Genomic DNA, 18,586 nt, shown 5'->3' on the forward strand with positions numbered 1-18,586 from the left:
ACAGAACTCTTACAAATATATATATATATATTGTCTAATTCAGTGAATGTTCACGAGTGGAGATTTAAAATACAAAAAAGGCTTAGGTTATATAGGAAACAGAAAGCTCAATCGTAAAGTGCACAGTTTATCCTACGATATAATATTAAACATATAGCTTTTCAATACTTATCTACTTCAAATCAACAGTATCAGTCATACTGTCTCTCTTACTACAACGCTGTTTTAATGAGTCATCTACGCTGTGCCCACTGCAGGTATTGAGCCTCGAAATTTGGAATTTATAAGTCTCGAGGCTTATCGCAAAAGTACGGTGAATCTGTTTGTTTTGAAGTTAAGCGCTAAGTTATCTGGGCTCTGCCCATCAAGGGTATCGAAACACGGTTTCTAGCGTCACAAGTCTGCGGACATTTTCTTGTGTCACTGGGGTCTGCATCGTGACAACTGAGGCGTCTGATGTCTTTAATGAAGTTAACGCTCTATTGCGCACATTATAAAAAAATACGGTGGGAAAAAGTTTTATTTCAGTTTCGTATTTAAATAATTCTATGTTGTACAAAACTTTACTTTTTACGAAATATGAGGAACCGAAAATATTTACTTCATGTTTTATTTAGACTGTTACTTGGACGTAAGAGTATTCAGAAACAGCACTTCTGTGTGACTTACGATGTTAGTTAAGATGTACAATAGGGTTAAATTTGAATTCATTAACCCCTAAATGGCGGCTATCATAAGTTACTGCTGCTACCTGCAACATTCAGTCTGTTTAAGGGTTAAAGATAGAAGGAACCGTAACTACATGGGTAGAAAATATTTTCTCGCAATTTCTGAGCCAGCAGTGTTTAATTAAATTTTCTGACAAAGTGAGAGATAGACCGAAGCAAGAAGTTATGTTGTTATCTCATTGTTTCCACACCATAAACAATATACAGAATCATTACGCGAAATATGCATATTTAATATAAGGCTGCTGTCCTAATTGACATTGCAGTGATGTCGCTGAAAGATGTAGGAGCCTTCATGAGAATTAGACATAACAATAACAAATATGAAGCTGCGCCCACTATAGAAGCTTTCTATTTACAAACGGGCCTCGGCATGGCCAGGTAGTGAGGGCGCTCGGCTCGCAATCCGAGAATCGCGGGTTCGAATCCCCGCCCTACCAAACATGTTCGCACTTTTAAGCTCGAGGGGGGCGTTATAATGTGAGAGTCAATCCCACTATTTGTTGGTAAAAGAACAGCCCAAGAGTTGGCGGTGGGTGGTGATGACTAGCTGCCTTCCTTCTAGTCTTACACTGCTAAATTAGAGACGGCTAATGTGTAACTTTGCGCGCAATTCAAAACAAAAGTAACAATTTACAAACGCCATCTAGTGAGCGGATACAATAGCCTCTGATATTGATTTTCGTTAAATATAATACAGCACACAACAAAATCAATAGTATGTATCTTATATATATATATATAAGAAAACTGTAGAGTATAAGACTTATTCCTTCCTGTATTAACTTCCTGAAGAGTGAACTTTGAAGTTCTATATATATGTGTGTGTGTGTGTGTGTGTAAATACGTTTTACAGAACATTAGCTATGACAAACAGGAGCGTCATTTCGAAAAGACCTGGGAAGAGATCACGTGGGCCTCTCAATCCTGGTGAAGCCCTATATTATGGCATAATTCACATACACATGATAATTTGGCCTAATTAAAAATGTTTTAACCGAAATCCATTTATGACTCCCTGCTAATCTCCCAGGGGAACCTTTCGTTCCCTCAAATGACGCCCCTAATCACAGAACAAATATGCACGCTTATTATTTCGTAGGTTCCCTTCTGTCTCAAATGAACCTATCATTTCAAAACTGGAGATTGTTACGTGCAGATTGCTTTAGCGTATGTTTGTCCGAAAGAATAAAACAACTTATTGCATAGTTTTCTAATGATAAGTACGATAATTTCTATACTAGCAGAAACGACGCCCTAGAGCCTGCTGTTTGTGTTGGTAATTACTGATCGCAGTGTTCATATCTAATTGGGGAAAAATGAACATTTTCATTAAAAGGATCCTTTTTCCTCTCTGGAAAGTACGGTGTGGTAAGTGTGTTCGGTTTATGTTCTTCGGTCATGGAGATTGTTTATTTAGAATTAAGCACAAAGCTACACAACGTGATGTCTGTGCTCTGTCCACCACGGGTATCGGAACTCGGTTTCTAGCGGTTTGAGTCCGCAGACATACCGCTATCATAAGGAGTGTGTGTGTTTTCTTACAGCAAAGACACATCGGGCTATCCGCTGAGTCCACCGAGGGAAATTAAACCCCTGATTTTAACGTTGTAAATCCATAGACTTACCGCTGTACCAGCGGGGGACTGTCATAAGAAACTCACTGCATGGGTTTCGGTACTCGTAGTGAGGACAACACAGATAACCCATTGTATAACTCTGCGCTTAACTACAAACAAACAAACAAAACAGTAAAATACTAAAATACATAATAATAATAAATAAAGCAGCCCAACAAAAAAGCCAACCACCAGAGTCTAATATATTTATATATTTATTTTCACTGAATTTCACCTACAAATTTAACAATTTTTAACGATATTCTTAGAAACTATTTATCTCTGTCGATATATGAAATGGCAAAACAATATCTAATTTCTGATATATAATTATTTCCTTTGAAATGGAGTTTAGTCGAACTGGATTAATGTCACAAGTAGGGTACCTCAAGGTTCAGTCTTAGGACCTTTACTCTATTTTACTTACAACAATAACATAGATGAAGGAATGGCCAATAAACTACTTATATTTCCAGATGATATTAATGTCTTGGGTGTTGCTGGCTGTAAAAAAGATGCTGCTGGTTTACAAAGGATTTAGATCATTTAGTGAGTTGGGCAGATAAATGGCAGATGGGTTTTAATTAAAATAAATGAAAGATAAATCAAGACCCAATGTACAGAGCTCAAAACTAATACATTTTACTGATATAAACTGAAAATATTAACAGTTGATTGAAAAAGTGTCCCCCGGTGGGACAGCGGTAAGTAGTCGGACTTACAATGTTAAAATCGGGGAGTTCGATTCTCCTTGGTGGACCCAGCAGATAGTTTAATGTGGCTTTGCTAAAAGCCACACACAATGACAATTATTGGAAAAAATAATTCATAAGAACTCCAGTTTCTCGGTACCAAATTTAAAAATTATAATTATGAAGACTCGCTGAAGTACCCGTATCCTGGACGGAAGTTATATAAATTCATGATTAATGAAAGGTTATCTTAGAACATGAAAAGTTGTTTCATTTATGTATAATTTAAAAAGAACCCAAAACACAAAATGTGAAACCGTAAGTTTGAATGTATCTCCTCTTGGGCCCAACAAACATTCATGCCAAATTTGGTGAGCATTCATTAACATTTGTTTCTCCAAAAACAACAAAATGCAAAATTAAAAATTTGTATCTCCCCATGGACCTAATAGACCTCCATACCAAATTTGGTGAATGAAGATCCATCCACACCATGTGACGTATTTAAATGGACATACGACTGGCAATACTATTATATTTATATAGAAGGCGCCAGTACATTAGATCTGCGTGTAATGTACTCTTGACATTATATCTGCTCCCTGAGAAGGGAGAAACATAAGGTTCTCCGTGACAGGAAACGGAGGCGAAACGAGAAAATCGTGACTCCTGTTGCAAATCTACATGTACACAGAATAAAAATTTCGCGATCTTGAAGGTTGTACATTGCGTAATAAAAACATTTTTCAAGTATCATTCAAGCAAGAATTCCATCATGATATGATATAATCAAACCCTCACATACAATCCTATTGAAAGTCGTGTTCTTACTGTGAGGTAAGTACTTTTATTTAAAATTCTGTTAAATTATAAAGAATTGGTTGTTCCGCATATCACAGTTATTTCTCTAATTGTCTAAATCTTAAATACCCAGTTTGGAATTCGTTTATGGATTATTCTTTGTGTTGCCATTAAACAGATAACAGTGTAATTTTGGTTACATACATGGATATTGATATATGCGCTACGTCCTTTACAGTAATATTCATCATTCAAGTTTCATCTTCATGTTAAATTTCAAGAGGATTTGAGATCAAACAGCTAACATCACAATACAAAACCATTAAAATTTAAAGTTTAGTAAGTTTTTCATCTCGATCGTTTTTGTTGTTGTTTTTTTTTCCTGTCAAGAAAAGATAATGAGACAATCATGGATCGAACCTGTTTCACAGACATCTCACGGTCAAAAACAATATTTTACGACATGTTAACACCGCATCACACAACTGAAGGAGAAAGTGAACGATGATGTACTGATGTGAAGTTAACCAATAAGGTTAACAAAGAGTTACAAACCAGGAATTGTGTTTAAGTTAAGTGCCATATTTCTTTTAATTCAAGTTATGTTCTCCAGGATGACCAAACGGATTTCATTGTTTAATGGTTGACACATTTATATAAACTCGTGGATTAAATAAACTGTTAAGAAATGAAAACTCAGAACTCTGTAATACACGTTTTGGTTTTGGTTTACTTTTTTCACAGTCGTCCGTTATAGCCTACAAATTAGCTGTCAAATCTACAGATTTAGACTTAATAGATGTTTGAATGGTTTCCACATTCCAAGAGTTTTTCCATTAAATTATTTTTCAATGAATATTGCTAACCACTATCTATATTATTTGTGTAAACCCAGTGTTAAATTAAATACAAACATCTACTGTGTTTAGCTTGTAAGACAACACGTCGAAGCTTCGTTACGATTTAAATTACACACTAACTGGCACCAGTGTATCACAATAAAGCTATTCTTACAAGCTGTGTGAAGCTTGCTGTTTGTAACCGTCTTGAACATGGTGATTTTCTTTCAGGCTTTCTTGTTAAAATACAAAAAGAAGAACATATTAATATGACAGAAGAGCTGTGCTTTCGTGAAAAAAATATTTCGTATCTATAGACAAAACAACTATATTACTATAAGAATATATATATATGTATAACCCAAAACGTCTATGAAAAATATATTGTGTAAGAAAAAAGCCTGTAATTTAGTATACTGAACGATACCGAAAATGTTATAAACGTGTATTATGTTATTTACTTTGTAATACGCAGAACAAATATGCACTTAAACATATGTAATGCATTATTGATAACCCTAATGTTTTTAGGTGCTCTGCGTTACTATTTGTTCTACACTCTATGCATTTTACTCACAATAAAACTATAACTCGTTTACCTGGAGCTCTTGAGCGCAAGGGGCTTTAATAACATACACTAAAACTTTGTTTCATATTAATCTACATGAATACGAAAGCACCTACATTTCCTCGCTAATATAATTATCGATTGATTGCTTTCACATCTAATTGTTTAGGGTTAGAAGAGGTACGTACCTAGATTATGAGTAATAGCTTACCAATCTTGGAAAGAAAGCAGGCTTACCTTATCTAGAACGTATAGTAAACAATGGCACATTTTTTTCTATTGAACCACTGATGTTCTCTCTCTTTTGATCAATGTGTCGGTCAACGAATTAAAAGTAACTTTATATGGTCAAGAAACAGACCGTTCAGTTGGATATTTCCTAACTTTGACGATATATATTATAATACTAGCCCAATACTTACGTTTCATTGTTTTTTTTTATTGTTTAACCTAGGCCCGCCATGGCCAAGCGTGTTAAGGCGTGCGACTCGTAATCTGAGGGTCGCGGGTTCGCATCCCCCCTACGCCAAACATGCTCGCCCTTTCAGCCGTCGTGGGGCGTTATAATGTGACGGTCAATCCCACTATGCATTAGTAAAGAGTAGCCCAAGAGTTGGCGGTGGGTGGTGATGACTAGCTGCCTTTCCTCTAGTCTTACACTGCTAAATTAGGAACGGCTAGCACAGATAGCCCTCGAGTAGCTTTGTGCGAAAATTAAAAAACAACAACAAATTGTTTAACCTATGTATAGATTCACTCCAGTGTTTATTGGTCACTGGTCAGCGGACATATTTTCTTATTATTCAATAATACTGAGGAATCATTAAACCGTGTTATTTATTATTTTTTATTTTAGTTTTTAAGCCTAAAGCTACAAAATAAACCATATTCACACTGTATACGGTAGGGAATCAAACTTCGATTTTAGAGTTTTAAGTCTGGAAACTTATCACTAGCTCATGGAATGGGTGGAAAAAATCTACACAGAGCTACACGGTACAAGGTTTAGAAATATTTAAAGCTAAGATCTAAATTAGAAGTATAAGCGACGAAATCGAAATGATTATTAAAGCTGCCATATAGATTTGTTCGATGCTTGCACAGTAACATGGAAAATTATGGATAGTTCAAAAGTCTACGTGGTTCTGAAGAGCTTAATTGTTTGTTTGTTTTGAATTTCGCACAAAGCTACTCGAGGGCTATCTGTGCTAGCCGTCCCTAATTTAGCAGTGTAAGACTAGAGGAAAGGTAGCTAGTCATCACCACCCACCGCCAACTCTTGGGCTACTCTTTTACCAACGAATATTGGGATCGACCGTCACGAGTCGAACGCCTTAACACGCTTGGCCATAATTATCTTTACCCGAAAATTGTTTAAACTTACCTTTGGCAGGCCCCGGCATGGCCAGGTGGTTAAGGCACTCGACTCGTTATCCGAGGGTCGCGAGTTCGAATCCTCCTCACACCAAACATGCTCGCCCTTTCAGCCATGAGGGCGTTAAATTTCTAAGGTCAATCCCACTATTCATTGGTAAAAAAAGTAGCCCAAGAGTTGGCTGTGGGTGGTGATGACTATCTGCCTTTCCTCTGGTCTTACACTGCTAAGTTATGGACGGCTAGCGCAGATGGCCCTCATGTAGCTTTGCGTGAAATTCCAAACAAACCAAACTTACCTTAGGCAGCCTACCTTATTACCGTTGGTTTAGTTTTTTTGCTTATTGTTATTAAAAACCTCTGTTAAAAATACAAAACACAAAACCAGCGTAGCCAGAATAGCAGAGGGTTTCAGCTGTATGCATGATATTCACAGATATGTTGGTTGTTTCAAATAACAGCGTAGTCAGGTTTGTTATGTACGTCTTTACTGTGGCATCATTGGTTAGGGATGTAATAGTTGTTTCCATCTTAAACCTTTCGTACGCTAATCGTCTTTTTCTGTTATTATATAAAAAATATTTCTTAGTAATGAGCGACGTGAGAGCCTCTATACGCTGTCGATTGAAAAACGGTTGTCTTTTAGTTAACACACCTAGAAGTGAGGACATGCCATTGTTTAAGAGTTAGTTTAACTTATCATGATGACCAGCAATGTCTTACTGCATACATCGTCTGACAAATATGTTATAACTTCATTCAGTTAGTTTTCGGTTATCCTGGTTATCCTTTGCTTAACATGCCCAGATATTCTTATTTCTCTATTTATCCTTCCTAAAAGCAGGTGAATTTCTAGATAAATTGGTTCTGTACTCGAACTGCATACATTACAGAGTCTTCACTGCAAAACCTCTGTTCTAATAATGATTGAATCAGTTGTTTTTTGGCCCTACTAGAAATACACATCTTCGCTTCAACAATCAAAACAGTCAAAACAAAACGTTCGCTCGTTAATATCATCAAATAAGAAGGAATAATACTCGTAACGCCACGTATGAAAAATACACATAAACTAAGCTTGATTGGTCAGTCTATCGAGTTCTCAAGCTGTATCTATAAAACCTGTAATAGGGGTATTGAGCTAGGAAATAGCAGTATAATAAAGCTTTATAGCGGATCAAATTCAAAGACTTTCGTCTAGTTGGATTAAACAACACTCCTTTTCAAATTTGCCAAATAAGTTTCATCAGTATTGCTCAGAGATCTGGAACCGAAACGTTTCAGATCAATCTGGATGTGCATTGTATGTAAACTGATGACTTGAGCAGTACACTTGGTCTCATTTGTTCAGTTTCTCCTTACATTTCCCTTCATTAAGTCTCTTGTAAACGAAAGATCAAGAAATCTTAAAAGATCTTTTTAAATGCTTTAGCCTTCCAAGTTTAAAATCGAGCTATCAAAAGAGGATATTTTATATCACACAATACAGTACCATTTACACTAACTATCATACAGTATCCATCAATATCGTTATAAGCATATATATATATATATGGTCCGGCATGGTCAAGTGGGTTAAGGAGTTCGAATCGTGATCTGAGGGTTGCGGGTTCGAATCCCGGTCGCACCAAACATGATCGCCCTTTCAGCCATGGGGGCGTTATAATGTTTCGATCAGTCCCACTATTCGTTGGTAAAAGAGTAGCCCAAGAGTTGGCTGTGGGTGGTGATGATTAGCTGCCTTCCCTTTAGTCTTACACTTCTAAAATTAGGGACAGCTGGCGCAGATAGCCCTCCAGTGGCTTTGCGCGAAATTCAAAAGACAAAACTACATATATATCAAAGTTAAAGGTTTCCTGGTAAACTATCATTTTCTAATAAGCGTATTCTTGTGTTTAAAGAAAGACAGGGTGTGAGGTTTGTAATAAACAAAAGTTTTGCTTGAGACACGTTGAAAATCACTGGATTTATTTAAGAGAGTTTCAACGTGATAAATAGTGTTTGAAAATCATAGTATACTAAATAAGTACTGAGTTTATCTCTTTTCCTTCTTTTTTCTGTTTAAGCAAAACGAGATAGGTTATATCAGTGAAATATGTATCAACGAGCAGAGTGTTACAAAGATCAGTTAACACGGATAATGCCTAGAGTCTGCATGTGGGAATAAACTTGATGGACAACATGAGGATCCGCCGGGAGGGTGGGGTACAATACATTCTTTTTTTTTATTCATTCACCATAACTATAAGAATTTTTTTATTCACATTACCATTTCACACTACTTCGTCGCCCCCCCCCCGGATGATGAAGGATGAAGGAAAGTTCACTTTGTAGAAGTTCGTAAACATCCTTCGCCACATCTGTATTTTCTTGAACAAGACTTCCCTTCACCACATCCGTATTTTCCTGAACAAGACTTCCCTTCGCCACATCCGTATTTTCCTGAACAAGACTTATGATCTGTAATGTGCTTTGGACGACAAGTCTTGCCGAATGGTTGCCTTCCTTCTGGGTTGCAGTTTAAAATCAGGGATGGCTTTGCCCGAACCACAGAGGGTCTCTCACCTAACCACTTAGCCCATTGTGTGTGTAAAATATCGTTTAATTGAACAAATAATAAACGCTTTGCAAATAAACGTTTCGTTTAGTGTTTTATTTTCATTTTTCTAAGACTTTAACGTGACAGAGTTACCAAGTAACGGGCGCTTTATCTTTCAGTAAAGCACTGGTAGTTCCCGGTTTCATTAGTTTGAAAGAAAAGTAAAATCTTAAATAAAAACGAAAAAAACAACAACAAAGTAAACCAATACTAGAACGTGCGGTAGCAATTTCGAATATCTGTAGAATCGCTGGAAGAAAAACCAACAGACAAGTTATTACGTTTTCTTCCAATTTACATGGTAAGTTTTGTAAAGATGTGTCTCCAATAACATTACGTCTTTCTGTCTAAAGAATGACTTTCTGTGTGTATAAGGAATAACAAACAAACAGCAGATCGATATTGTACAAGTTGGTCATGGTTTCGTCACAAGAAACACTCAAAACAGCGACATCTGAGAGTTCTATGTTAATCTCAAATATTTTAAGTGTTTCTGGGTGTAAAAATTAGAGGGAAACACAGATTATACTTTTGTATACCTTTATGAAGGCATTTCGTTTCTCAATTACAAAATATATTTTATAACCTAACATTAAGAAACTATATTAAGAATAATTCCTATTCATACATACATATAGAGAGAGATAGCATGTATACGTTTAATAGCCATTTAAAATCACTGAATCTAGTTTCTAGTAGCTTACTACGATTCAGAAACTTGGACATGAGGAAGATAGGCATACTCGAAACCTAAAAGATAATCTTACACAGATAGTGAAATCAAAACAGATTAAGTATGTTAAACCCTAGAATTTAATATGTTACTACTTTGGTAATTATTATTTACATGAAACATCCATGTATTTCACCTACAACAGGTTCATTCTTTACAACACTAACACTAAAATACCGGTTAAAGTATACCCCTCGGCTTTTTAATTTAAACTATTTATGTAACCAGTTGTTTGTAGGTTCATAATTTTTGCTGGTTTACGGAATCCCTAATAATATGTCTCACAACAAATTAAACAGAAATGTCGTCAGTGCTGATAAAAGTTCACTAATTACTGGTGAGATCGTTACATGTTTGGTTTGTTTTGAATTTCGCGCAAAATTACAAGAGGGCTATCTGCGCTAGCCGTCCCTGATTTAGCAATGTAAGGCTAGAAGAAAGGCAGCTAGTCATCACCACTCACCGCCAACTCTTAGGCTACTCTTTTCCCAGCGAGTAGTGGGACTGACCTAACATTACAACGCCCACACGTCTGAAAGGATTCGAACGCCATCCTCAAGTCAAGCGTTCTAGCCACCTTGCCATGCCAGGCCCTTTCATATGACACTAACAACTGCTTTAGAATATGTTCCACGTATATCCATATGATCTACATTTGTGTTATCTTAAGCTCGTGTTGCAGGTCAATGTTCTCTGCTAGAAAGACTGCTGAATTGGTCAATGTGAAAACAATTACATTTATAGAGACCTTATCTGACATTTTCACTCCGATTTCTGAATATTTATTTAATGTTTTACTGATTCTTCTGAAGTTTCTAAAAGTAATTATTTTCGTCATTCACCACTTTAATTGAAAACCCGAGTTTATTTCCTTCTTATTTTTATTACTGTCTTATTTCGCTTATCATTAACGCAGAGCGAACTAGACGACCAAATATTCCTAAACATTCGAGTTACGTTTAAGTTGTATTATTTTTATAGATTAAATGGACTCAAAAGTACTAACTTAATTTGTTTATTATTAAGATTTGATAATTAAAAGCAAGAATGTTAACACACATTAGTTTGCTGAACTGGGAAGTACATTCGTCTTTTAAAATAATCTGATTGGCCAAGGAGGCAAACATCTCTGAGGCTAAGAGTATTTTAATCGTTCAACAACAACCAAAGCACTAAACTAATAAACTTACGTAAAATTTCTTCGTAAATTGCAGCTTTTAAAGAAGAAGAAATTTAATTACCGCTTTACATTTTCTCTTTTTGTCCCCGTGTTTACAAAAAAAATGTTACAGAATTTTCAGAACAGTAATGTACGGATAAATAAATATTTTTATTTGTTTTTGGAATTTTGCGCAAAGCTACAAGAGGGCTATCTGCGCTAGCCGTCACTACTTTAGCAGTGTAAGACTAAAGACAAGGCAGTTAGTCATAACCACCCACCGCCAATTGTTGGGCTACTATTTTACCAACGAATAGTGGGATTGACCGTGTATTACAACCACCCCACGGCTGAAAGGGCGATAAATAAAGAACCAACAGTCACACTAAGACAGTGATGGTCAAACAAGAGTAGCCTAAGAGATGGTGATTGGTGGTATAGACCCTCCTTTTAGTCAGCCCTGAATGGCCAGATGGTTAAGGCGCTCGAGTGCAATCTGAGGGTAGCGAGTTCGAATCCCGTCACAGTAAATATGCTCCCCTTTTTTAGCCATGGGTACATTATAACGTGACGGTCAATCCCAATATTCGTTGATAAAAGAGTAGCCCAAGATTTGCCGGTAGGTGGTGATGACTAACTGCCTTCCTCTAGTGCTAATTAGGGACGGCTAGCGCAGATAGCCCTCGTGTAGCTTTGCGCAAATTTCAAAAGTAAACAAAAGAAGAAACCCTTTTACTCTATCAGTTCAAGTCTCCCGGGAGGTCAGCTTTAAGTTTATGGCCTTTAACCTTAAAATCTTGAATGAATAAAGCACAAATAGCCGATCGTGTAGTTTTGATCCAAAACCACAAACGAAACTATCAATGCAAAATTAGGGACAGCTGTGCGCAAACAGCCCTTGTGTAATTCTAAGACAGGAAAAACGCCACATTGGACTATCTGCTGTGTCCACCGCGAGGAATCAAACCTCAGGTTTTGCGTTGTATGTTCGTAACTTACCGTTTTCTCATCGGAGGACTTAACGTACAGCAAACTTAAATTTAAGTTCAAAGTTTAACAAATTTTTCCATCGTTTTGTTAAAGGGTATTTTCACATGAAAATCGTTTCAAGCTATATTTCACTGAAATCTATACAAACGCCTCTCTACCTACACGTTGTTAATTTTTCCTCACACAAAAATTCTAATGTTCTTGGAAATTTTCCCACTAGTTAAAATTGATGAAAATCGTTCTACAGACGTAGTTAGTTTTATTAAAAACAAGTTACAAACAACCATACATTTGTGATGATTAAATTAGATGCGTGTGCGTGTGTGTATATTTGTTTAAAAACGTGTATTTTCATATGTCATCCTGTACCGGTTTAGTTCCGTAACATCGTCAAGTTCTATAACAGGCGCTCTTCCATCAGTGGCACAGCGGTACGTCTGTGGACTTACAACGATAGAAACCGGGTTTTGATACCCGTGGTTGGAAGAGCACAGATAGCCGTTTGTGTAGCTTTGTGCTCAATAAAACACACAAACTGCAACAGACAACAAAGCGGCTCATAAACAGAAAGCTTTGGTTAACAGTGAGTTCCGTATTTATTCTGATGAAGACCGTTCGTTCTTTTCAAAAACGCTCAATTTCACCCAAAAACAGCTCTAACTGTGAGTTACGTATCTACAGTTACGATAAAATGTCTGTTTTTCTGTTATTCGTAGAGTTAAATATTTTGTAAGGTCTGCTGTAATTACTTATATGGGAGTATTTACTGCGAGGCTTCACTTCCATCAACTTTATGACCAGATACTTGCCACACTGACAGTTAGCATTATTAATAAAATCTCATACTCTGAAATACGTGAGTATTTCATCAAAACAGAAGACTGGTAATAGCGTAAAAAAGTAAAACCAAGTGCTAAAAAAACCCACACCTCTGTTTGTCCGAGACATAACTGTAAGTAGAGCTACTTTAAAATGTAACATTTTTCGTTCAATGTTTCTTTAACTACTACATACGTGATAGTAGAAATCTGAGTGACATCTAAAACATTACAACGCCCTCACGGCTGAAAGGGTGGGCATGTTTGGTACGACGGGGATTCGAACCCGCGACCCTCTACATAATTCAGGAACTAAATACGATCAAAGTAAAGCGTACGATTGAGACTGAAATAAGGCCCGGCATGGCCAAGTGTGTTAAGGCGTTAGACTCGAAACATCTCAAAACGAGCAAATATCTCATTGGTCCCGGCATGGACAGGTTTGTGAGGCGCTCGACTAGTAACCTGAGGGTCGCGGGTTCGAATCCCGGTCGCATCAAACATGCTTGCCCTTTCAGCCGTGGGGGCGTTATAATATGACGGTCAATCCCACTATTCGTTGGGAAAAGAGTAGCCCAAGAGTTGGCGGTGGGTGGTGATAACTAGCTGCCTTCCCTCTAGTCTTGCACTGCTAAACTAGGGACAGCTAGCGCAGATAGCCTTCGAGTAGCTTTGCGCGAAATTCAAAACAAACTAAGACTGAAATAAACACTAGAATATTTTTTATAGATAAAACTCTATTCAATTAGCAGCTAACTACATTTAACTTGCAATCATCGCATAGATATAGTTTTATTTAGTCATCATGGTATTGCCAAAGTTATAAGTAGTGGGCGTGGTCTAGTGGCAAGCGTCCTTAAATTTTGAATTCAAAGATCCACGGTTCGCATGCCGTTGGAGTTAGAAAAAACTGCGCACTGTAATCTGGAGTCGTGGATATACTTAGAAAGTTAAAGTTTTTATTGGGTTCTATCCAATCTGAAAGTTGAAAGTAGGGATGTCGGTGAGCGCGAAAGTTCCAAGAAAAAAACATAATCTCCTGGAATTAATTTTTTTGTTGTTGTTGCTGAATACAATGAATTTGCACTTAAAGTCTTTTGTTCATATAGATTATGCTTACAACAATGCAATATCGCAGTAACTTTGGAGTCTAGTAACAAGCGATTTGGACAGCTATCGAACCTGACGATGGCCGAAGAATGTCGAAACGTTGTTCGCTCCTCTACGTAAAAAATTTTCTCAACCTAAACAAACCGTTTTTACAAATATAATTAAAAGAACGTTTCGTCATTCTACGTGTAAAAACAACAAAAATCTCTTGCTTTTAAAATATGTTTAAAAATTTTATTTCAATAAATCTTTTTTGTTTTAACTTTAAAAGTGGGGTCCTTGAGACAAATAAAAGACTTTGTTGAATTTTGTGCAAAGCTTCAAAGCTACGCAAGCTAATTTCTAAATTTGAGGTGATAGAACTTAAAGAAGGCAGCTAGTCATCATCACCCACCACCAACTCTCGGGATCCTCTTCAAAGTATTTCTACGTCATAACACATATTACCCATTTAGAAACTTATATCTTCTAAACGACTAATATAAACAGCGTTATACGTTTTAACCCAGCAAGTCAAGTAAGCTCTGTTATTAAACCAAAGGCTTTGTCGTTAGTATCATAAGCAGAGAATGTGTGAAAATGAAATGATGTTACGCATATATATATATTTATTTAGTAAAACCCTTAATGAGTCAATAAGTAAACATTATTATCTTTCATTAGGTACTTTAGTTACTAATATTCCAAATATGTTACATCATATAATAACGTTTGTTGCTTCCAACAAATTAAACATTTTCTATAAGTTTAAAATGATACACTCACTTCTTAAAGGTGTAACATCCAGAAACGTGTTTCAAATATATCCACAAGGTCTGAAACAGAACAACTTTCTTTAAGCCTTATTTTTCATAGTCAGAACTACTTGGGATCTTTATTACTATATGAGCAGTAACGGACTTCAGGTTATGTCTGAACAAATCGTCTAGAACGAAAGAGCAGTAAAAGGTCTGATAGGATAAAGACCTTATTATTACAGTGAATTCAGTTGTTGTTATGCGGGCAGTTGAGAAGATTTAAAGTGATGCAGTAATATAAGTTTCCATGGAACGCGTGTGTACGTTCTTGGGTAAATTCATTAAATTGCGAGTGGTATATGAAATATTAACGAAAATAACAACAATTTATATCTGATACTCGGATTGAAAGGAAGTTACTTTTATATCGATAGACAGTGGTATGCATGACGTCTTGAACAGCTCAGCCTTTCTTCCACGTGAGAAGTTGCTATCTTTCCACATTACCTTATCAGAAAAAATGAAGATTGTAACCTTTGATTTTTCTTTATGGTTTATTTGTTCTTTACTTTCGCGCAAAGCCACACGAGGTCTAATAGCCATCCCTAATTAGTAAGACTGGGAGGCAGCTAGTCATACCACCCACCGCCAACTCTTGGGCTACTATTTTACCAACTAATATTGAGATTGACCGTAACTTTATAACGCCCCACGGCTGAAAGGGCGAGCATGTGTGGTGCGACCGGGATTCGAAACCCGCGAGCCTCAAATTACGAGTCGAACGCCTTAACCCACCTGACCATCCCAAGCTTTTCTTTATTAAAATCTGAAAACACTATAATTCGATGTTCTATCCCATTTGTGGACGCAGCGCACATACTTTCTTGAGTAAATCTGAACAGTTGTATTGTTCATTTAGATTCTTTCTTTATTTGTTTAGAATCAAGCACAAAGCTACACAATGAATTATTTGTGATCTGCCAACCACGGGTATCGAAACCCGGTTTCCAGTACTGTGAGTTCACAAACATGCCGCTGTACCACTACATGGCGTCAATTCGTTACATTATTATGGACTGCAATCAATTAGATTGTTTGTAAAAATAAAATAGATAATGCTTGTTGATGCTGAATACAGTTTTATGTACATGTATCAACTAACGCGTTCGTTAGCCTTTTTTTTGGTCTCCAAGGTTTCGACATTCCTATCATATTGAATTCATCTCGTTTCAATTGGTCCAGCCTCCTGCCTTGGGCAAGAAAATCGCTAAAGGGAGTTCCCGAGCTATTTGGAACATGCGGTGTAACTGCGCTGATTGGTTGCTAAGTGCAATACACACATAGTGCGCATCATTTTAAAAAAGTATCAAGTGTATTTGTTTGTGTTATGTTGGTGTATCTATGGGAATATTGCAATAATATATTTTTCATGGGATAGTTGAGGGAGTAAAAAATTCTGCTGAGGGGGACTAGCACCCCTCCTGTATGAAACAATATTATAGAAAAAATAATGGTTTGTAGGTGAGAAACTATAAAAAGTATTATACATTTATACATGAAAATGATTTTCACAGCCTAACATTGAATCTGGGACTAGCTTTCCACAATTAAGAGCAACGATGGAACAAAGGGCGTGGCGGAATGTTTACTTTTTACGAGCAAAGTCGTCCAAGGTCGTACGTATCACAACTGAGGTGGTCTTAATTCTCTAACATAAAATATATACATAATAAAATATTGTAGTGGACAACTGATTTGTCAAAGTTTTCTAATAGAAATAGCCTAGTGTTTCTCCTCTTACGAATATTCTGGCTCGGCATGGACAGGTGGTTAAGGCACTCGACTCGTAATCCGAGGGTCGCGGGTTCGAATCCCAGTCGCACCACACATGCTTGCCCTTTCAGCCGTGGGGGGCGTTATAAAGTGACGGTCAATCCCACTATTCGTTGGTAAAAGAGTACCAAAAACGTTGGCGTTAGGTGGTGATGACTAGCTGTCTTCCCTCTAATCTTACACTGCTAAATTAAAAACGGCTAGCGCAGACAGCCCCTCGTATAGCTTTGCGCGAAATTCAAAACAAATCAAACTCACACACATTTCAACTTTAAACCACTGTAAAAATATCACCCTGTTTCTACCTTGCAAAGTAACTTCTACCAAAAGATGAAAATAATTATAGCCTGTTGACTGCTACAATACAATTTTAATGCTTCTTCATTTTGTAACTTTTTCGTGATGCCATTTTGGATCGAAAGTGAAACAATTTGTAAGTAGGTCAAATGTATGTATGGTGCTGACATCTAGCGTTGAAGTTAAATATTATTGAGAAAGAATTAACTCGTCCGTGGCACTGTGTTACCGATCTGCTTGGACGAGTTATCTCGTCTACGGCACCGAAGATGATAGGAAACTATTACTTTCTCTGTGTGAAATTCTGTAAAAGTAGCTTCTTTGTATTTTTTCCGTGAGCTTTGGATTAGTTTTAACCCTCAACTAACTAGGATCCTTTATATCACTTCTTTCTCTTATTATTTGTTTTAAATTTCGCGCAAAGCTACTCGATGGCTATCTGCGCCAGCCGTCCCTACTTTGGCAGTGTAAGACTAGAAGGAAGGCAGCTAGTCATCACCACCCACCGCCAACTCTTGGGCTACTCTTTTTATCAACGAATAGTGGGATTGACCGTCATATTATAACGCCCCCACGACTGAAAGGGCGAACATGTTCGGTGCGACCCGAATTCGAACCCGCGACCCTCGGTTTACAAGTCGAACGCCTTAACACACTTAGCCATGCTGGGCCTCTTTCTCCTATTTTTAAGGCTTTTAAAGTTAATCTACCCTGTGGTTTTACGGTAGGTCCGTGAGTTTTAATGCTAAAAATCGGATTTAGATACCCGTTATGAGCAGAGACCAAATGCGTACCATTGCACTTTAACAGCAACAATAACAAAAGAAGGCTTTTAAAGAAGACGAATTAGACCCACTACGTTATTGAGTAACTCGTGCTTTTTAACACGTGACTGATATATCGTGTATCATTTGTTTATGGTATTACCAATAATTTCTTGAAAAAGACTGACTTCTCACGCGTGGTTTACATCCTCTAAACATGAAACGACTGCCAATATCTGATTACTATTGCATTATGTAAGTGCTATACACGAAAGTCCTATTACACGTAACCTTGGAACGTGCACAAGAAATGTGATTTCGAGTTATGACATCTATCGTTTTTTTTTGCTTTTTTTGTTGTTTTTTTTGCTGTTTACTTTTAGGCTAAAGATTTCAAGTTTTGGAAAGTAAATGACGTTTAATATGACAATGTTAAGTTGAAAATAATTGTCTTTTTCTTGACATTTGATCAACATATACATCCAGACAACAGTTAAAGTCCAACTGAATAAATAACCTTTACTCCGCATACGTTTTGCAAAAGTAACAATGAGTAAGTTATTGAATGTGAAGTTAATTCGAAATGTGCTTACATGTTAAGAGACTTTCAAGCTACTAATCTCCTTAATGATATGTCACATTTATGCAAGACTTATTCGTAAAAACAAATAAAGGAGAGCTGGTCCTTGTAATCCTTCCAAAAATCCCTACGCCAAAAGAAGACTGTTACACACAATAGAAATTCCACAACTTTGAACATTTTTTGGGCACGTTAATTAATTATCATTAACTTGAAAATTTTTATGTTAACTCCATGAAATATTTAATAAACTGACCTTTCGAAAAAGGAGGTTGTCTGAAACTTCAGGTAGGCAATTTTGGTTTCACAAAATAGTACTATTCTGTAAATCCCACCGTACTATTT

General features: G+C 36.8%; 1 protein-coding gene across 2 annotated transcripts in view; it reads right to left on the bottom strand.

Moving 5' to 3' along the window:
• The window catches only part of LOC143231836 (dual 3',5'-cyclic-AMP and -GMP phosphodiesterase 11A-like), a 91,626-nt gene that overhangs the window by 49,799 nt on the left and 23,241 nt on the right, over nucleotides 1-18,586 (bottom strand). The window lies entirely within an intron of this gene.

Source organism: Tachypleus tridentatus, chromosome 11 (genome assembly GCF_004210375.1).
Source record: "Tachypleus tridentatus isolate NWPU-2018 chromosome 11, ASM421037v1, whole genome shotgun sequence".
NCBI classification, from domain to species: domain Eukaryota; kingdom Metazoa; phylum Arthropoda; class Merostomata; order Xiphosura; family Limulidae; genus Tachypleus; species Tachypleus tridentatus.